This window comes from Manis pentadactyla, chromosome 16, assembly GCF_030020395.1.
Source record: "Manis pentadactyla isolate mManPen7 chromosome 16, mManPen7.hap1, whole genome shotgun sequence".
In the NCBI taxonomy this organism is placed as follows: domain Eukaryota; kingdom Metazoa; phylum Chordata; class Mammalia; order Pholidota; family Manidae; genus Manis; species Manis pentadactyla.
The window spans coordinates 55,043,311-55,066,260 of record NC_080034.1 but is presented as its reverse complement, the minus strand read 5'-3'; the positions used below and the strand labels follow the sequence as shown (position 1 = coordinate 55,066,260).

The 22,950-nt window shown below is 42.1% G+C and overlaps 1 protein-coding gene across 1 annotated transcript in view; it reads right to left on the bottom strand.

Annotated features, from left to right (window-relative positions):
* LOC130681224 (bromodomain adjacent to zinc finger domain protein 2B-like) overlaps positions 1-20,595 on the bottom strand; it is a 76,416-nt gene extending 55,821 nt beyond the window's left edge. The window contains exons 1-4 of the mRNA XM_057493827.1: positions 20,094-20,595; positions 7,506-7,599; positions 6,426-6,542; positions 520-644 (exon numbers count right to left, since the gene is read on the bottom strand). The gene's annotated coding sequence lies outside the window, so the exon portion shown is untranslated. The remainder of the gene's footprint in view (positions 1-519; positions 645-6,425; positions 6,543-7,505; positions 7,600-20,093) is intronic.
* Positions 20,596-22,950: the final 2,355 nt, after the last annotated feature.

Here is a 22,950-nt window from a genome sequence, read left to right as displayed (position 1 = left end):
ACTAAATCGTCCTGGCACACTCAGAAAAGGAGGCTGGGAACGTGAAGGACCTCCAGGCGTCCTAATCCCCTGGGTAGCAACACAGCTCCGAAGCCCGTCACAGCGATAAGCAGCCTGTTCATTCCCCCCGGTGGGCACTGCAAGCAAACTGCTGACGCACCATTGCTGCAGAGCAGCAGGGGAGCAGCCCCGCTCACAGCAACCACACAGAATCTTCTCCCAGTGCTCAGCTAAACAAGTCAGACCCAGAAACTGCCCCCTGTGCGCAGCAGCTGCCTGGCACAAGCTTAATGAAGCCGGCGCAAAGTCCGGAAGTCATGAAGGGGTGCCATTCTCGCAGGAGAACACATGCGGTTTGCCTGCAACCCCTGCCAGTGCCTAAGGCTATCCTGAGGGCCGCCCCACCCAAGGTAGCTCAGGGGATTAACCCAGAGACTGCTCCCTGTGTGCGGTTAACTGGCACAGGAAGCAGAGAAGAGCAAGGTGACCAGAAAACAGGAAAGGACTTTGTTCTCCTACCTGACACACATACCACTCGCCAGGGATCACTTCTATCACCATGAAAAGGAAGAAGAACCTGGTTCAGTCCAAAATCACTCAAACGCCAGAGAGAGAGCCTGGTGAGACCAGTATAACCAGTCTTCCTAAAAAAAGAAGTCAAAATAAAACTCATAACCAGGCTGATGGAGCTGCAGAGAAAAATGCAAGAGCTAACGGACAAAGTAGGGAGGGAGACTACAAAAATAAAACAATCTCTGGAAGGACGTAAAAGCAGAATGGATGAGATGCAAAAGGTCATTGATGAAATAGAAACCAGAGAACAGGAATGCATAGAAGCTGACACAGAGAGAGATAAAAGGACCTCCAGGAATTAAACAATATTAAGAGAACTATGTTCCCAATCCAAAAGGAACAATATCCACATTATAGGGGTACCAGAAGAAGAGAGAGAAAAAGGGATAGAAAGTGTACTTGAAGAAATAATTGCTGAAAACTTCCCCAAACTGTGGGGGGAAATAATTGATCAGACCATGGAAGTACACAGAAATCCCAAAAGAAGGGACCCAAGGACGCCAACACCAAGACACATTAATAAATAAAATGGCAAAGATCAAGGACAAGGGGAGAGCTTCAAAGGCAGCTAGAGAGAGGATAAAGGGCACCTACAAAGGAAAACCCAACAGGCTATCATCAGACTTCTCAACAGAAACCTTAGAGGCCAGAAGAGAATGGCATAATATATTTAATGCAATGAAACAGAAGGGCCTTGAACCACGATTACTGTATCCAGCACGATTATCATTTAAATATGAAGGAGGGACTAAACAACTCCCAGACAAGCAAAAGTTGAGGGAATTTGCCTCCCTCAAACCACCTCTACAGGGTATTTTAGAGGGACTGCTCAAGATGGGAGCACTCCTAAGGCTAAACAGGTATCACCAGAGAAAATAAAATCACAGTAAAGATAGCAGACCAACCAAATACAAACTAAAGGCAAAAAATGAAATCAACTATTCACAAAAGCAGTCAAAGGAAACACAAAGGGGCACAGAATAAAACACCCAACATAGAAAGAATGGAGGGGGAGGAATAAGAAGGGAGAGAAATAAAGAATCACCAGACAGTGTTCATAACACCTCAATAAACGAGTTAAGTTAGACAGTAAGATACTAAAGAACCTAACCTTGAACCTTTGGTAACCACAAATCTAAAGCCTGCAATGGCAATAAGTACATATCTTAAAATAATCACCCTAAATGTAAATGGACTGAAGGCACCAATCAAAAGACAGAGTAATAGAATGGATAAAAAAGACAGACCCATCTATATGCTACTTACAAGAGACGTACCTCAAACCCAAAGACATGCACAGACTAAAAGTCAAGGGATGGAAAAACACATTCTATCCAAACAGGGAGAAAAAAGCAGGTGTTACAGTACTAGTATCAGACAAAATAGACATCAAAACAAAAAGAGTCACAAGACATAAAGTAGGACATTACATAATGATAAAGGGGTCAGTGCAACAAGAGGATATAACCATTATAAATATATATGCACCCAACACAGGAGCACCAGGCATATGTGAAACAAATACTAACAGAACTAAAGGAGGAAATAGAATGCAATGCATTCATTTTAGGAGACTTCAACACACCATTCGCTACAAAGGACAGATCCACCAGACAGAAAATAAGTAAGGACACAGAGGCACTGAACAACACATTAGAAAAGATGGACCTAATAGACATCTATAGAACTCTAAACCCAAAAGCAACAGGATACACATTCTTCTCAAGTGCACATGGAACATTCTCCAGAATAGACCATATACTAGGCCACAAAAAGAGCCTCAGTAAATTCAAAAAGGTTGAAATCCTACCAACCAACTTTTCAGACCACAAAGGTATAAAACAAGAAATAAATTGTACAAAGACAGCAAAAATGCTCACAAACACACGGAGGCTTAACAACACGCTTCTAAATAGTGAATGAATCAATGACCAAATTAACATGGATATCCAACAATATATGGAAATAAGTGACAACAACAACACAAAGCCCCAACTTCTGGGGGATGCAGCAAAAGCAGTCTTAAGAGGAAAGTATACAGCAATCCAGGCATATTTAAAGAAGGAGGAAGAAACCCAAATGAATAGCCTAACGTCACAGATATCAAAATTGGAAAAAGAAGAACAAATGAGGCTTAAAGTCAGCAGAAGGAGGGATATAATAAAGATCAGAGAAGAAATAAATAATACTGAGAATAAAACAATAGAAAAAAATCAATGAAACCAACAGCTGGTGCTTTGAGAAAATAAAAATAGATAAGTCTCTAGCCAGACTTATTAAGAGAAAAAGACAATCAACACACACCAACAAAATCAGAAACGAGAAAGGAAATATCACGATGGACCCCATAGAAATACAAAGAATTACTAGAGAATGCTATGAAAACCTATATGCTAACAAGCTGGAAAACCTAGGAGAAATGGACAACTTCCTAGAAAAATACTACCTTCCAAGACTGACCCAGAAAGAAACAGAAAATCTAAACAAACCAAATACCAGCAAGGAGATTGAAGCGGTAATCAAAAAACTACCCAAGAAAAAAACCCCCGGGCCAGATGGATTTACTTTGAATTTTATGAGACATACACAGAAGACATAATATCCTTTCTCCTTAAAGATCTCCAAAAAAATAGAAGAGGAGGGAATACTTCCAAACTCATTCTATGAAGCCAACATCACCCTGATACCTAAACCAGGCAAAGACCCCACCAGAAAAGAAAACTACAGACCACTATCCCTGATTAACGTAGATGCAAAAATACTTAGCAAAATATTAGCAAACCGAATTCAAAAATACATCAAAAGGATCATACACCATGACCAAGTGGGTTCATCCCAGGGATGCAACGATGGTACAACATTTGAAAATCCATCAACATTATCCACCACATCAACAAAAAGGACAACAACCACATGATCATCTCCATAGATGCTGAAAAAGCATTCGACAGAAGTCAACATCCATTCATGAAAAAGACTCTCAACAAAATGGGCATAGAGGGCAAGTACCTCAACATAATAAAGGCCACATAAGACAAACCCACAGCTAACATCATATTGAACAGCGAGAAGCTGAAAGCATTTCCTCTGAGATCGGGAACTAGACAGGGATGCCCACTCTCTCCACTGTTATTTAACATAGTACTGGAGGTCCTAGCCACAGCAATCAGACAAAACAAAGAAATACAAGGAATCCAGATTGGTGAAGAAGAAGTTAAACTGTCACTATTTGCAGATGACATGATACTGTACATAAAAAACCCTAAAGACTCCACCCCAAAACTACTAGAACTGATATCGGAATACAGCAAAGTTGCAGGATACAAAATCAACACACAGAAATCTGTGGCTTTCCTATACAACAACAATGAACTAATAGAAAGAGAAATCAGGAGAACAATTCCATTCACAATTGCACCAAAAAGAATAAAATACCTAGGAATAAACCTAACCAAGGAATTAAAAGACCTATACCCTGAAAACTACAAGACACTCTTAAGAGAAATTAAAGAGGACACTAGCAAATGGAAACTCATCCCATGCTCTTGGCTAGGAGAAATTAATACCGTCAAAATGGCCATCCTGCCCAAAGCAATATACAGATTTGATGCAATCCCTATCAAATTACCAACAACATTGTTCAACGAACTGGAACAAATAGTTCAAAAATTCATATGGAAACGCCAAAGACCGCGAATAGCCAAAGCAATCCTGCGAACGAAGAATAAAGTGGGGGGGATCTCGCTCGTCAACTTCAAACTCTACTACAAAGCCGCAGCAATCAAGACAATTTGGTACTGACACAAGATCAGAGCCACAGACCAGTGGAACAGAATGCAGACTCCAGACATTAACCCAATAATATATGGCCAATTAATATATGATAAAAGAGCCATGGACATACAATGAGGAAATGACAGTCTCTTCAACAGACTGATGAATGTAGTGCTGGCAAAACTGGGCAGCTACATGTAAGAGAATGAAACTGGATCACTGTCTAACCCCGTACACAAAAGTAAATTTGAAATGGATCAAAGACCTGAATGTAAGTCATGAAACCGTAAAACTCCTAGAAAAAATACAGGCAAAAATCTCTTCTATATAAACATGAGCAACTTCTTTATGAACATGTCTCCCCGGGTAAGGGAAACAAAAACAAAAATGAGCAAGTGGGACTGTATCAACTGAAAAGCTTCTGTACAGCAAAGGACACCATCAATAGAACAAAACGGTACCCTACAGTATGGGAGAATATATTCATAACGACGTATCCTGTAAAGGGTTGACATCCAAAATATATAAAGATCTCATGCACCTCAACAAACAGAAAGCAAATAATCCAATTAAAAAGTGGGCAGAGGAGCTGAATAGACAGTTCTCTAAAGAAGAAATACAGATGGCCAACAGGCACATGAAAAGGTGCTCCATATCGCTGATCATCAGAAAAATGCAAATCAAAACCACAATGAGATATCACCTCACACCAGTAAGGATCGCCACCATCCAAAAGACAAACAACAAATGTTGGCAAGATTGTGGAGAATGGGGAACCCTCCTACACTGCTGGTGGGAATGTAAATTAGTTCAACCATTGTGGAAAGCAGTATGGAGGTTGCTCAGAATTCTCAAAATAGAAATACCATTTGACCCAGGAATTCCACTACTAGGAATTTACCCTAAGAATGCAGCACTCCAGTTTGAAAAAGACAGACGCACCCCTATGTTTACCGCTGCACTATTTACAATAGCCAAGATATGAAAGCAACCTAAATGTCCATCAGTAGATAAATGGATAAAGAAGATGTGGTACATATACACAATGGAATATTACTCAGCCATAAGAAAAAAACAGATCCTACCATTCGCAACATGGATGGAGCTAGAGGGTATTATGCTCAGTGAAATAAACCAGGCAGAGAAAGACAACTACCAAATGATTTCACTCATATGTGGAATATAAGAACAAAGGAAAAACTGAAGGAACATAGCAGCAGAATCACAGAACCCAAGAATGGACTAACATTTACTAAAGGGAAAGAGACTAGGGAGTATGGGTGCGAAGGGAGGGATGAGGGCAGAGAAAAAGAAAGCGGGTATTACGATTATCATGTATAATTGGCATGTACGGGGTAGCATGGGGAAGGCTGTGCAACACAGAGAAGACAAGTAGTGATTTTACAGCACCTTACTGCACTGATGGACAGTGACTGTAATGGGGTTTGTGAGGAGGACTTGAAGGGGGGAGCCTAGTAAACATAATTTTCTTTATCTAATTGTAGATTAATGATAAAATAAAAAATAAATAAATAATTTGAAAAGTGCAATAAGGCCACAGCTATCAATTATCAGAATGAAAGGACAGACTTTCAATGCTCCAATCAAAAGACACAGGGTTAAAAGAAGGGATGAAAACTCAGGACCACCTACGTGCTCCCTTAAGGAGACTCACTTGAGATCCAAGGACAGAGACAAACTACAAGTCAAAGGGGTGGGGAAAGGTACCCTACACAAGTGAAATTGAAGGAAAAAAAAGATGGACTGATGGGATTAAAGACAGCGGCATGAGAGGGAGGCAGAAACCTCCTCCCAGAACCACATACATACGTACAATATGGAAATAGAACAACTACCCCAAATCCTGGAAGAGCAGCAGGGAAGAAGGCTGCTGCAGCAGGCTTGTCACCTCAAGGAGAAGGTTGACGTACAAAGCCGTGATCCAGACGGACCCCAAAGCCCTTCCCACACCTGAGCTCACAGGAGGGAGGAAGAGAAACGGAACCGGGGAGGCGGGTGGAGGCCTAGGACTGCTGAACACCCAGCCCTGGAGATGTGCTCTGGGAGCACAAACCTACCATACATGGTGCGCTCTGGAGGATCGGTGGGGTTGGAAAGCCAAGACAGGCAGAATACTTCCAGAGACTTGAGATTCCAGCCACTTGTGGGACAACACAGGGATCCACATCCGGCCGCTGTGGGACAAAAGAAAGGCGGGCAGTCTGAGAGACTTCCTAACAGCGAGACAGCTGCTAAAGGGACAAGGCTTCCAGAGCTTGCCACTAAGGAGAAAGGACAGGTGCACCAAACTGCCCAGATGCACTCTGCCCAGCAGGCGGGAGAACTTTTAGGAGCTCCAGTCGCTCCATCCCCCTGGCTGGCCTCACAGCTCCGAGGCCCCGTACCGTGCTGTGACTGATACACAGCCTGCCTCCCCACCAGCACTGGCTTGCTAACTGGCAGCCCCCACCATTGCACCAGGCCAGCGAGAGGACGGCCCCACCTACAGCAGCTTCTCCCTGCGTGCTCCACAAACTGGCCCTGGCAGTGGAGACACGTGACCGGGAAGCAGGAGAGACCTCTTTCCTCCCGGCAGGGGAGGGCACCAGCGCCGCTCCCGTGACCCCTGCCATCCCCCCAAAGGGCTGAGCAGCTCCAGACAGTAAATCTGGGAGCTAGAGGGCACCACCTACAAATATGAACCGTCAAAGGAACCTGGTAACAGGACTCAAATCAATCTTCCTGAAACAGATCTCAAAATAAACATCAGGAACATGCTCATGGAGCTACAGAAAAAAACTGCCCATCTCTTGAGCGTAATTCTGTCTCTCTCTCTCTCTCTCTACCAGGAGCACTGCTGAGGCCTTGTTCTGAGAGGGATGATGGAACAGCCCAGGAGGAATGGCAGAGTTCTCAGGTCCACCCCCACCGGTGCCAGGACAGTACCACACAGGGTCTGACAGAACTGCAAATGGGGGATGCCGCACGTCTAACTCTGCAGGAAAGATAACAGTGCCACATGCTAGCGTTCCCATTAATGGCTAGTGACTAGGTGGCTCCACTGATACCAGGTGATGTCAACACCCCGGGCTTTATCTCCTTAGCAACCTTTTTTTGCTATGACCCTTGAAAGCAGCACATGGAAAGATACTACCTACCAGTCTCCACACCATCTCACTTCTCAGCTTAGGCTCGATGTTCCTGTATCACATCTTCTCCTCTTCCTAACAGTTTTCTCGGTCAGTTGGTGTTCTGGAAAAAAAAAAATTAGAATTGGAATGAAATGGCAGGGGGTATAAGATTCTGTTTGGAACACCATCAGTAGAACAAAAAGACATCCTACAGTATGAGAGAATATATTCATAGGTAACATATCCGATAAGGGGTTGCCATCCAACATATGTATTAAGAGCTCACGCACCTCAACACACAAAAAGCAAATAATCCAATTACAAAATGGGCAGAGCGTCTGAACAGACACTTCTCCAAAGAAGCAATTTCAGGTGGCAGACAGGTACATGAAAAGATGCTCCACATCGCTGATCAGAGAACTGCACATTAAAACCACAATGGGGTATCACCTCACACCAGTAAGGATGGCCACCATCCAAAAGATAGACAACAACAGATGTTGGTGAAGATGTGGAGAAAAGGGAACCCTCCTATACTGCTGGTGGGAATGTCAGTCAGTTCAACCATTGTGGAAAGCAGTATGGAGGTTCCCCAAAAAACCAAAAAACAGATACACCATTTGACCCAGGAATTCCTCTCCTAGGAATTTACCCTAAGAATGCAGGAGCCCAGTTTGAAAAAGTCAGATGCACCCCTATGTTTATCACAGCACTATTCACAATAGCCAAGAAATGGAAGCAACCTAAGTATCCATCAGTAGATGAATGGATAAAGATGTGGTACATATACACAATGGAATATTATTCAGCCATAAGAAGAAAACAAATCCTACCATTTGCAACAACATGGATGGAGCTAGAGGGTATTATGCTCAGTGAAATAAGCCAGGTGGAGAAAGAAGTACCAAATGACTTCACTCATATGTGGAATATAAGAACAAAGAAAAACTGAAGGAACAAAACAGCAGCAAAATCACAGAACCCAAGAATGGACTCACAGTTACCAAAGGGAAAGGAACTGGGGAGGATGGGTGGGGAGGGAGGGATAAGGGCAGGGGGAAAAAGAAAGGGGGACTTACGATTAGCATGTATAATGTGGGGGGGGATGGGGAGGGCTGTGCAACCCAGAGAAGACAAAGTAGTGATTCGACAGCATCTTACTATGCTGATGGACAGTGACTAATGGGCAATGGGGCATATGGGGGGGACTTGGTGAAGGGGGGAGCCTAGTAAACATAATGTTCTTCATGTAATTATAGATTAATGATAACAAAATGAAAAATAAAAAATTAATTAATTACTTCTGGCAAGTAAATTGTAAAGACAAAGCAAGATTTGAAAATAAACTAAGAACAACTGTTCAAAACCTCCTAAATATAAAAAAAAGCCTCTAAATTTCAACTGCTTGATGAAAGTAGAAGTTGTAATCAGAGAGACCAAAAATCAAAGCATAATAAGCCTATTTTTTTTATTAAGAGAAGTTCCTGAAAAATAAGATACTTTGATTTTATGTGGGAATCTTTAAGGAAAAAAATCTCAATTACACAAATCAAAAAGTCACACACCTAGAAGCTATTGTTGGCATCATTTTAAATTCATACTTCAGAAAAACAAAACTTAAAAATATTTACCTATGAGCATTAAAAAATCAAATACTTAATCAGGTTTACATTTACTGTTTGCAAAATAAAATTCTAATGTACTGATACAGAAAACAAAAATGACAATAAAATCAGTAACAACAAAAATAACACCCAAGTAGATATGACTGCAGCAGGAGTACAGAATCTCAGAGCAGGTTTCATTACAAACACTTAACTGTGTGTCATTTGAAAAGAGTATTCAGTCTTGAATAACTTTGATGCAAGTTGCTAATCACCACCTTTACTATGATGATACATTAATAACAAATTTTCAGAAAACTATGACTAAGTAGTTAAGAGTTCCAGCTGAACAAATCAAATTAAATACTTCAAACATCCTATTGCTACCTGGAATGCAAACACAACCTTTATTTCCTTTATAGAAAATTTGATATAATTCTTACTAAATAGGTAGCTTTGATTATGTAATGCATGTAACAAAACAAAATTTTAAATTAGAAAATTATTATTTCAACTATTTCAAAGATCATGACTATCTTAGTTCAACACAATGAGTCAAATTTAGAGGGTAATGGAATAGAAATAAACGGGTGAAGAAAATTAATTTGAACTTTTGCTTCATTCAAGGTAACTTTTATCATTAGTCATCAAATTTTAGTATTAGTTTATAACTCAATCAAAAGGGCAGGGACAAAAACCAAATAATATCACCCTGTGAGTTAGAAAAAGACCCTTTCTGAGCCAACAAATGAGAATAAATCACCTTTTCCTTCTCTAGGATGTATTTTAGCCCTACTTGTTCTCTCAGTCAGGCACTTTTGTGTAGGGCACACTTAGCCTAACAAACTATACCTGGTAACTCGGTACAAGCAAAAAGCTTCAGAAAGGAGTTCACTGCCTCCTTGCAAGTCTGAGAAAGTACAGAAGAGTTCAGTCCTCCATGACTTAAGAAATTCGTGCAAGATGAAGGAGGGAGGATGCCGGGAAGGGAACACAAAGAAGAAAGGCTCCTCCTATTTGCTCGCCTTCTCCTTGAAATAAATAAGCTTCACATAGTTATTTATATCCCATGTTACTCCAAAATTATTTAGTGTAACTTACAGAAATATTAGTAGTAGAATAGAATGCTTTTGAAATACAAATTAGTATGAATAAAGGGAAAATAAGAGGATGCAAGAAAGATGAAACACAAGGTAAAGTTGGACCACAGAAACACCCAAGGCCTTGCACAACTCTAAAATGTGGGTGGTTCAGCTCTTAGCTTCTCAGCAACCCATCAAGTGGGAAACAAGATCTAATTACAAAATTTTCATTCCATATACGAAGTAATTTACAAATAAGCACCGGAACTTTTCCTAGTGCTCAGAAGTAAGAGAAATTTCTTCTATAGTTTTCAGTAACAGGACACTGGACAGTACTGTAATTTTCTAAACAGCATCTTTATATAAATTAAGTAATAGATTTCCTATGAAAGTTTCTTTTAACATTTCCTCAACACAGCTAGGGTCATAACATAAGGAAAGTTATCCAGAAAATGAACCATCTTGCTGCTAAAACCTTTTACAATTTAATCTGGGGTTATATGTATTCATTTATCAGCTTTGAAACATTTTTTATAGTGTGTTGCTTTTAGTAAATAGTTACACGAGAAAGTATTCATCTGGGACTTTAAACAAATACTAACAATCCTCAGGATATTTGTTACATAGTCCATTTTCATATTCCAAAGTCCTATTTCATTTTCTACATTCAGGTTCTTCTGATGGATGAGTAAGTAAAATGGTCATGCAAGCGACAACTGTGGCTCCAGGTCAGATGAAGATGACACTAATACATAGGTCCAAACACTACAAGGAGACCTCTTTTTAAAACTTAAAACAGTCCCTGTCTTACTTTCCCAGGGGGCCTTCTATCATCCTGCTTAATTCAGCAAGTGGGAGCCCAATCTGTGATGATTTTTATTCCTCAATTTGGTATTTCTAACCAAGAAATGGTAAAGTTTCTAGATTGATATCTTCCCATTCAGTCTACAGCAATTTAGGTTCATTTTAGAGTAAGAATCTTTACACACTTTGTGGCAGGTTTTATTTTTACGTTACTGGTGGGGGAGAAAAGACAGTAAAATTAGTATCAAAAGAATTTCCTATCTCCCATTTTGTCATACAAGAAAAAATAAGGTCCACAATGGCAGCATCTCAATATACCATATGTCTGGACTTAATACTACTAAAATTTAGCAAAGCTACAATCTGATATTTAATAAATAGGCAGTAGTAAATTGTATCTTCCATTACAGTTGGGTTTCCTCTTCTCTGTCTCCAGAGATGCCAAGTTTATATTCTCCTACCGCCTACTTTATGGTCATGTTATACCCCGTTGCTTTCCTACCTCATTATCAGTTTGAATCTCATCACTTTCAGGATGCTCCTCTCTCATAAGCCTGGCTATTTGGGCCCACATAACCTTCTCATCCTACTTGATTTAGCCCTATATTACTCTCTAATTATTTTAGTATTTCCCTTACTAGATACTGGAATTCCTAGTTTTTACGTTACCCACTATGAATAATGAAATGCAAATGCTCTAAGTACAAATTAACTTAATATGATGCATTAATCAACTACATACTTATAACAGTTTATAACAAATTAACTTAATATGATGCATTAATCAACTACATACTTATAACAGTTTATGGTTGTTCAACATAACTAAGATATTTATTAGGCTTTCATCAAGTAAGCCAGAGGCCAATTTTTTACCACAAAGGTAATTTCCAAATGGCATACAATCAACCCATATTACATCAAACCTTAGGCTTTTCTACTTTCAAGATTGTCAGAAGAATTTTAGTTGTGAGGACAACTTTTGAGAACACTACCAAAAACCAAATAGATTTTGTGAATTACTGTCAGACCTCAAAATGACTAGATTAAATGACAGTGGTATCCAATACATTTTGATCCATATTTGAACTCATATACATAACCCAGAGTCAGGCAACCTCTTCTACTATTAAATGAACTCTTCCAGTGTGTAGCCACTGAAATTTGTTATTTCTGAATTTCCTATTTTATGAAAATTCAAACCTTAGTGATCTCAACATACAATCTTTAGTACTGCAAAAGGTAGCGGCATTTACATTTGGCATAATACGTACACTTGCTTAACATTTTTCTTGCAATTAAAAAAACACTCCTACATTTAAAAATATATTGGAAAGCATAAGCTTAAGAAGCTCAGTATTAATTATAAGCTTAAATCAATCAGTATTATATTCGATTAATTTAGAAAGTTATAGGATAATTAGAATTTTATATTAACCACATAAAATTGTTTACTTCAGAGAAAGTAGGAAACATCTATAATATAAATTGAAAAGCTTTTACCAATTTAACAAGAGAAAGAATGTAATTCAATTTTTCTTTTTCTTAAAAGACAAACTGTAAAGAATAAACCAAAGAAAGCTACAAATATGTATGTATTCATTTAATGCAACATTAAATAGATACACAGAGCCTGTGAGAATACAATATTTATTTTGCTGCAGAAGAACAGACATTGCACAACAATGAGATTTGCTAATGAAATCAACCATCAACCTGGATGGAATACATATGTATTAAACCAAGAGCTCAGTGTCATTTTCTTTTTCTTTCATTTTTTTCTTGACCTTGTCAGCATTTCTGTCCTTTAGATTTTGGAACTTTGGTAAAGAAAAATCAAGGCTATAATGCAGTGTAGTGCTTTTTATTCATCACATTTATTTTTAAAGTAAATTCTAACTGTTCTGCTTCTATCAGCACTATTAAAGTATCTTTGAGAAAAAAAAAATCAATGGATGCTACCAGAAGAAACAAAGGAAGTTTATTCCTATTCAGAATTGCAACATCTGACATAAATTCCACACGAAAACTTTTATAGCAATGTTAGTACCTACTTGACAAGGAATATGAATATTTTTAAGTCACTTTTGTAATAATGCAATTCCTCCAGCAATTTCTACTACTGACAATTATTAAGTGAAATACTGTAGGGCTGACACAATAACTATCAGTATGAAAATTATTCTAATGTGTTTAGATAAAAATTCTGATTTTCCCCCCAAAACTGCTCTGCGGTCCTGATCTACAAAGTTAATTACTAATTTCCATTTATCAAAAGTAAATAATTCTGAGAGTTTTCTTTAAAAACTATTATTTAAATCTATGATTTAGTTATAATTTTCTATAAAAGCCCAAAAGACTATGAAAATGGTTGATATTACATATTTTAAATAAAATAATTAATGACCCTCAAAACTGATTTCTTTTTGAGTATAAGCTATTTAGCTAAATAACTGTCTCATTGGTTGTTTACACAAATTAGGTTTTCAATTCACATGTGCTATAGATAAAATTAACAGCTTAACTTGCTGTGGCATATAATTGCTGTTAATTCATGATAATAACAATTGCTTAAAAAAAAAAGCAGTACTTATACCAATACCAACTAAAACAGCCTCAGCCAAACAAAATAAAGCGCATGTGTGCAGTGGCCAAGAGGACACCTGAAGCTGTGAGCAGTAACAATGATTTCTCCCAACCTGCCCTTTCCCTTGACTTACTTTGGTTTCACTGGAATTAGTTTCTGGAGGGGAGCCCCCCACCCCTTACTCCTGGAGCTACAGCCAAAAATTTCTATCAAAATGGCAAAATATAAATCAGACTGTAGAGAAACAGGCAGTTTAAGCAAATGTCTACTGTAATAATGAAACCCTGCTATCTAGTGCCAAGACTGCAGTCCTAAAATGTGGTGATAGGCTTTGGGAAGTCAGCTAGCTCCTTGCTACTCAAAATGTGGCCCACAATCCAGCAACGCTGAAACTTTTTTTTTTTTTTTTTTTTAAGAAAATCAGAATTTCAAGCCCCAGCCTACATGTACTGAATCAGAATCTTACACACATTAAAATTTACAAGCCATGATATAGAAAATTCTTCAGCCTAGCTAACAATTTGTATACCAATTCCCGTAATTTCTGATATTCTAACAACTCAGAAATTCACATTCAGATACAGAATATTCAGAAAACAGACAGCTTACTTGCTATACCCAAAGCCCATTACATATCATTTGCTTAACTTTTTCAAGTCTCGTATTCACTATAAACTACTGATCTGCAGTTTGCGGTAATAAAGGAGTAAGAGGGAAGGTCTTTTTGTAAGATCTTGGAAAACCTTAAATATATGGATAAACTTGAAGTATTTACACTCAGCGATTATTTTAAACAATTTCATCAGAAGAGTCTTTCCTAAATAAAATCTTGTTTAGGAAGGAGCCCAGCATAGTAAAATATAAATAACGGGCTGTGCTTTGGGGCAAGGAAGGCATCCAGCAGTAGCCAAAGCATCTCAACAGAACCAACTGATTGGATTCCTCAGAGTGCACTTTGGAAAACTCGGCCTTAAAGGAACTACTTAAAAGTCTAAAAAACAAACTGAATAACTGTTACACTAATCACAAGTAAACTTCATTGTTGATCAAAGTGAGCCCTAAAGATTTCTTTATAGAAACCTACTATTCTATTCAGTTTAATTTATTCTATGGTGTTTTAAAGACCACTACGTGTAATTATATAATTAAGCATCTTTTCTAATTCAAATTGATCTCTTCCCAAAATACTCCAATTGCTGAGGTTGGTTTTAATCAATATATTATTTTCAATTAAATTATTTTAGTTAATAGTATGCCTACCATATATAACACATTATGTTAAGTTTTACAAAGACAATATAAACAAACGAATGGACAAAGTAGTCTACTTAACACCTTGGGAAGATAATACATTGAACATAGCAAGTGCCAAAAAATCTATAATATAAATATAGTACTATGGGAGCAAAATTAACTGCAGGTGTTAGAGCAATTTAATTACTTCTAGGCAAACAGTGAATCTGTGGCATCTTACTACACTGATGGACAGTGACTGCAGTGGGGTATGATGTGGGGGGGACTAGATAGTATGTGTGAATGTAGTAACCACACTTTTATGTGAAACCTTCATAGGAGTGTACATCAATAATACCTTAAAAAAAAAATCTTACCGGTTTAACATCCTGGGTGTTAAAATGCAATCTTATCTTTTAGATGAGATGCTTCCTGCCTTTTATTACATTGTCTGTGGCTGGGCTTACTTGCCATATTAATTGCCCAGGTTATATGTCACTTGATTAAGGGCTGGAGGAGGAAAAGCAGCATCTGGGCAAAGTTAAAGATAAACTGGGCCTTTTAGTGGGCTAAAATAAATTTCACAACAGCCTCATTTAATCGACACAATGAAGTCACGGGCCACTTAACTTCCTGGATGTTAAAATGCAATCTTATCTCTACGACAGGATGCTTCCTGCCTTTTACTATGTTGTCTGTGGATGGGGTACTATACATTGCTTGATTAGGGGCTGGGGGAGGAAAAGCAGCATCTGGACAAAGTTAAAGATAAACTAGGCCTTTTAGCAGACTGAAGTAAATTTTACAACAGCCTCATTTAATTGACACAATGAAGACGTGCGCTATGTGGCGGTATTTTCTTATCTGGGGGATGTTTAAACATACATTCCAGTCCGGGTTACTCCTGGCTTTTTAGTTTTAACTAATCTTCACTGAAAAATGCTTATACTCCCCCTAATTTGGTATTTTACGTTAGAGAATTAATGTGAATCTGACTTTGCTGAATTGTTTATTATTTGCTAGTTTTGGTAGGGGTCTTTTTCCAGAGGCCCTCACGCTACTCTGACTACACCCACGGTCCCTGTCTCAATTTCTGTGGCTAGTTATAAATTACTCGGCTGCAGATTACAAACAGAAAAGACAGAAAGATATTAATTTCTAAATACAAGAAAATGTACTGACAGTTCCAAACTAAAGAACCTTCATTCAAAAAAAACACACGGGAGGTGTCTCGTGAAAAATTTTAATTCTAACGGCGCTGCGTATGGGCGGCCTCTCATCCGCCGCGGGTCACACTTGAACCTCAGACCGTCCGGCCCGCCCGTCGAGGACCCTGCCGAGAAAATCCACACACGGCAAAAAGCTCACCGGCCTCCCCGTCTGCGCGGCGCGGCGCGGCCCGTCCAGTCCCCTCCGCCTGCGGCCCCGTCCCGGACGGACGCGTGCCGCGGGGCAGAGAGCAGCCACCCTCACCACCCGGGCCCAGAAGGAGCAGCGGCTCCGGCGGACCCCCTCTCCCCCCGCCCCGGCGAACTTCGCCGGCCGCTCGGATGTCTGCCGCGAGCCCACCTGCTCCGCTCCCTCCCTTCCTGGGAGGCCCCTCCAGCGGAACGCGCGAACTCTAGGCCCCCGGCCGGGCCCCGCGAACCTACCACGCGCGTTAGCCGCTTCCCATACCAGCGGGCCACGAGCTGCCCACCGAGCAACGTGCACGGTCGACCCCATGTCCGGCCCCCGACACCTTCACGCGGAGGCAGTGGTTCCCGCGCCCCGTCGGGTTCCCGCTGTGCCCCGTGGCCACGTAAGTTCCAACCCGCAGAGGTGTCGCTGTCGCCTTCACTCCTTAGTAGGGCACGATCTGGACCCTCCAACGAAGATGCGCGGCAGTGGGAGCCGCTTCTCCGCCGAGCTCTCTGAAGTCCGGACAGGGCAGCGGCTCCAAGTCCGGGCTGATCTCCACCACGCGCGGCGCGGCGCCCATGCTGACAGCCGCCCTCCGCCCGCCGCGGGAGAGCCAAGAACGGGCGACTGCAGGCAGCGCTGAGATACCAGCGGGCGCGAGGCGGAGATACGACGCTGGGAGAGAGGTCGGTGCCGCCCCCGCATGCGCGCCGAGAGGATGGCGCCGCCGAGCACGCGACACATCTGGTCTCCGCGGACCCACTGCGCGGAAGGGACGGCGCGGGCCGCTCCTGCCCGGGCCGGCCAAACGAAGCACGGAGGAGCTGCCAGGAGCTGCTTCTCTCAGCGGCGCCCGGGACACTACTGATGAATACAGTGGCGGCGGCGCCTGCAGCTACTGCGCAGCCGCCGGACTTACGCTTTATGCGCCCAATGGCTGCCCGTCCCCGACAGACGGCCCTCACGGCCAATGAGCGCGAGGCGCCACGGCGCAGGCCCGCCCCCGACCAACGGCAAAGTTAGAAGATACAAAGAAGGAAAAAAATTAAATCACAGTGCAAGTAAATGAAATAAACACTTAAAAAAATGTAAAAGAACAATGAAACTAAGAACTGATTCTTTGAAGGCAAACAAAATGGGTAAACACTTATCTAGACTTATCAAGAAATAAAAAGGACAGGACTCAAAATCAGAAATAGAAATTTAAAGAGAAGTTACAAGTGACACCACTGAAATACAAAGGATTGAAGAGATAAGTATGAAAAATTATATGGCAATATATTTGGCACCCTAGAAGAAATGGATAAGTTCCTAGACTCATGTGATGTTAAAACCTGTTCTGGAGAAAATAGAAATCTGAACAGACTAACAACTAGTAACCAAAAACTCCACACAATCAAAAGTCCAAGATGTTTTCATAGAATTCCACTCAAACATTGAAATAAGAGTTAATACCTATCCTTCTCAAACTATTCCCAAAAATTGAAGAGGAAGGAAAGCTTACAAATTCATTTCTATGAGGCCAAAATCACATTGTTACCAAAACAAGATTAGGACACTACCAAAAAAAAAAAGACAAGAGAGGAGCTGAAGAGACAGTTCTCCAAAGAAGAACTTCAGATGGCCAATAGACACATCGAAAGATGCTCCACATCGCTTGCCATCAGAGAAATGCAAATTAAAACCACAATGAGATATCACCTCACACCAGTAAGGATCACTACCACCCAAAAGACAAACAACGACAAATGTTGGCAAGGTTGTGGAGAAAGGGGAACCCTCCTACACTGCTGGTGGGAATGTAAATTAGTTAAACTATTGTGGAAAGCAGGATGGAGGTTCCTCAAAAAGCACAAAATAGAAATACCATTTGACCCAGGAATTCCACTTCTAGGAATTTACCCTAAGAATGCAGCAGCCCAATTTGAAAATACAGATGCACCCCTATGTTTACCGCAGCACTATTTACAATAGCCAAGACATGGAAGCAACCTGTGTCCATCAGTAGATGAATGGATAAAGAAGAGGTGGTACATATACACAATGTAATATTATTCAGTCATAAATGAAAACAAATCCTACCATTTGCAACAACATGGATGGAGCTAGAGGGTTTTATGCTCAGTGAAATAAGCCAGGCAGAGAAAGACAACTACCAAATGATTTCACTCATACGTGGAATATAAGAACAAAGGAAAAACTGAAGGACAAGAGAGCAGCAGAATCACAGAACCCAAGAAAGGACTAACAGTTACCAAAGGGAAAGGGACTGGGGAGGATGGGTGGGAAGGGAGGGAGAACGGGGGTGGAGAAGAAAGGGGCCTTACAATTAGCATGTATAATATGGGGGGGGCCACAGGGAGGGCTTTGCAACACAGAGAAGACAAGTAGTGATTTTAAAGCATCTTACTACACTGACAGACAGTGACTAATGGGGTATGTGGGGGGGACTTGGTGAAGGGGGGAGTATGGTAAACATAATGTTCCTCTCATGTAATTTTAGATTAATGATACCAAAATAAATAAAACAAAATAAAAGATTCTTACTTCTTGGCAAATAGTGAATCTGTGGCATCTTACTACACTGATGGACAGTGACTGCAATGGGATATGAGGGGCCTGGACTAGATAATATGGGTGAATGTATTAACCACATTGTTTTTTCATGTGAAACCTTCAGAGGAATGTGTATCAGTAATACTTAGTTTTAAAAAAAAGTATCTTGTTAACTTCCTGGCTGTTGAAATGCAATCTTATCTTTAAGATGGGATGCTTCCTGTCTTTAACTTTGTTGTTGGTGACTGGGCTTATTGCCATATTAGTTGCCCAGGTTATAAAGTACTTGATTTGGGGCTGGAGGAGGAATCTGGGCAAAATTAAAGATAAACTGGGCCTTTTAGCAGGCTAAAGTGAATTTTACAATAGCCTCATTTAAGGGACACAATGAAGACATGGGCTATGCTGAGGTACTTTCTTATCTGGGGGATGTTCAAACATTCCAGGCCGGGTTACTCCTGGCTTTTTAGTTTTAACTAATCTTCACTTAAGAATGCTTATACTCCTAGTTTGATATTTTACTTTAGAGAATTAATGTGACTCTGACTTTGCTGAATTGTTTAATACGGAGTTTTGGTAGGGGTCTTTTTCCAGAGGCCCTCACGCTACTCTGACTACACCCATGGTCCCTGTCCCAGAATCTCTGTGGTTAGTTATAAATTACTCAGCTGCGGATTACAAACCGAAATGACAGAAAAATACGAATTTCAAAATACAACAAAATGCCCTGTCAGTTCCCAGATCAAAGTAAAGAAACTTCATTCCCAAATAAAAAAGACGAGAGGTACCTCAAGAAAAAATGTTTTATTTTAAAGGCGCTGCCTCCAGGCGGCCTCTCCCCCGCCGCCCCACCGCCTGTCACTCCTGAACTTCAGCCGCCCGGCCCTCGCCCTCGAGGCCCCCGCCGAGAAAATCCAAACACGACAAAACGCCCACCGGGGCCACCCCATCTGCGCGGCCACGTTTCGGGCGGTGGGGGCAGGTCGGCGGCGCGGCCCCGGGCCGGGCGGACGCGCGCCGCGGGGCGGGGACCTGCCGCCCTCACCACAAGGGCCGGGACCGAGGAGCAGCGGCTCCGGCGAGCTCCTCCCGCCCTTCCCCGGCCGCTCGGACTTCCGCCCCGGGCGCACCTGCTCCGCTCCTTCCCTTCCCGGGCGGCCCCTCCGGCGGAGCGCGCCTACTCCAGGCCCCCGGCCGGGCCCCGCGAGCCCACCACCCGCGTCGGCCGCTTCCCGGCCCCACGGGCCACGCGCTGCCCGCCGAGCAACTCGCACGGCCGCCCCCTTGCCCGGTTTCCCCGTGCCCTCAGGCGGAGGCATTGGTCCCTCCGCGCCCCGCGGCCACGTACCTTCCAGCCCGCAGAGCCGTCGCTGTCGTCTTTTCCCCTGAAGCGGGACCCGCTCTGGACCCTCCACCGCAGATCCGCGGAAGAGGGAGCCGCTTCTCAGCCGAGGTCTCTGAAGTCTGGCCGGGCCAGCGGCTCCAAGTGAGGGCCGATCGCCGCCCTCCGCCCGTCGCGGGAGAGCCGAGAAGGGGCGAGTGCGGCGCCGGGAGCCCAACGGGTGCGAGGCGGCGATCCGACGCTGGGGGCCGAGATCGGGAGGAAGGCGCAGCCAAGCACAGAGCGGGCCCAGAACTTCGCGGGCCCATCATCTGGTCTCCGTCGGGCCGCCACGCAGACGGTACGGCGGCTCGAAGCACGGAGAGCGCAGCAGCCGCTGGTGTCCCTGCAGCGCTCAAGATGCTACTGACGGTTGAATAAAGGCGGAGGCGGTGCCTGCAGCTACAACTCCGCCCCAGGCTTACGCGTCTGCGCCCATTGGCTGCCCGTTTCCGACTGACGGCCCTCAAGATCATGTTCGGCTTGCCTGCCAAATTAAGTTCTGATTTTATTCTTTCAGAGATTGAAGGGTTTTAGATCAGGGGAAAGGATTCCATTTTTAAATGATCACTCTGGCCTCTCTTTGGAGACTGGATTCTTGGGGGCAAAGTGATAGCAGAAGGACTACTCAGAGGATGCTACAGGCATTCACAAAAGATTTGATGGGGTGATGTACAAGGGCGGTTGAATGGGTATACAGAGCTTAGACTGCAGAGATGTTTAGGAAGTAGGGTGGGTAGGACTTGGTGACTGGTGGGAGGGAGAAGGCACTCCTGCTCTAACAGGAGTCCACAGACTAGGTGGCTTAGTCAACAGAAACTAATTTTCATGGAGTTCTGGAGCTTAAGGACCAAGATCCACAGGCTGGCTGGGTTGGTCTGGCCCAAGGCCTCTCTCCTTGGCTTACAGACGGCTGCCTCCTTGCTGCACCTTCACATGGTCTTCGTGTCTGCCATGCATATACCTGGTGTTTCTCCATAGGCCCCAACTTCTCATAAGGACATATGTTGGAGTGGAGTAAAGCTCCACCCGAATAGCCTCATTTTTTTTTGGTATTATTAATGTACAATTACATGAGCAACATTATGGTTTCTACACTCCCCCTATTATCTAGTCCCCACCACATACTCCATTACAGTCACTGTCCATCAGCGCAGTAAGATGCTATAGAATCACTACTTCTCTTATGTGTTATAGTGCCTTCCCCGTGCCCCCGAGCCCCCAAATTATGTGTGTGAATCGTAATGCCCCTTTTCCCCCCTTACCCCATCCTCCCAGGTCCCTTTCCCTTTGGTAACTGTTAGTCCATTCTTGGGTTCTGTGAGTCTGCTGCTGTTTTGTTCCTTTAATTTTTACTTAGTTCTTATACTCCAAAGGTGACTAAAATCATTTGATACTTGTCTTCCTCCACCTGGCTTATTTCACTGAGCATAATACCCTCTAGCTCCATCCATGTTGTTGCAAATGGTAGGATTTGTTCCTTCTTATGGCTGAATAATATTCCATTGTGTATATGTACCACATCTTCTTTATCCATTCATCTACTGATGGACACGTAGGTTACTTCCTTCTGGGCTATTGTAAATAATGCAGCGATAAACATAGGGGTGCATCTCTCTTTTTCAAACTGGAGTGCTGCATTCTTAGGGTAAATTCCTAGAAGTGGAATTCCTGGGTCATATGGTATTTCTATTTTGAGCATTCTGAGGAACCTCCATACTGCTTTCTGCAATGGTTGAACTAATTTACATGCCCACCAGCAGTGTAGGAGAGTTCCCCTTTCTCCACAACCTCGCCAGCATTTGTGGTTGCTTGTCTTTTCGATGATGGCGATCCTTACTGGTATGAGCTTATATCTCATTGTGGTTTTAATTTGCATTTCTCTGATGGCAAGCGATGTGGAGCATTTTTTCATGTCTCTGTTGGCCATCTGAATTTCTTCTTTAGAGAACTGTCTATTATGCTCCTCTGCCCATTTTTTAATTGGATTATTTGCTTTTTGTTTGTTGAGGTGTGTGAGCTCTTTATATATTTTGGATGTCAATCCTCTTTCGGATCTGTCGTTTATGAATATGTTCTCCCATACTGTAGGATACCTTTTTGTTCTATTGGTGGTGTCCTTTGCTGTACAGAAGCTTTTTAGCTTGATATAGTCCCACTTGTTCATTTTTGCTTTTGTTTCCTTTTCCCGGGGAGATATGTTCATGAAGAAGTCACTCATGTTTATGTCCATGAGATTTTTGCCTATGTTTTTTTCTAAGAGTTTTATGGTTTCATGACTTACATTCAGGTCTTTGATCCATTTCAAATTTACTTTTGTGTATTTGGTTAGACAGTGATCCAGTTTCATTCTCTTTCATGTAGCTGTCCAGTTTTACCAGCACCATCTGTTGAAGAGACTGTCATTTCCCTATTGTATGTCCACGGTTCCTTTATCGTATATTAATTGGCCATATATGTTTGGGTTAATGTTTGGAGTCTCTATTCTGTTCCACTGGTCTGTTGCTCTGTTCTTGTGCCAGTACCAAATTGTCTTGATTACTGTGGCTTTGTAGTAGAGCTTGAAGTTGGGGAGCCAGATCCCGCCCACTTTATTCTTCCTTCTCAGAATTGCTTTGGCTATTCGGGGTTTTTGGTGGTTCCATATGAATTTTTGAACTATTTGTTCCAGTTCATTGAAGAATGCTGTTGGTAATTTGGTAGGGATTACATCGAATCTGTATATTGCTTTGGGCATGATGGCCATTTTGTTGATATTAAATCTTCCTAGCCAGGAGCATGGGATGAGTTTCCATTCCTTAGAGACCTCTTTCATTTCTCTTAA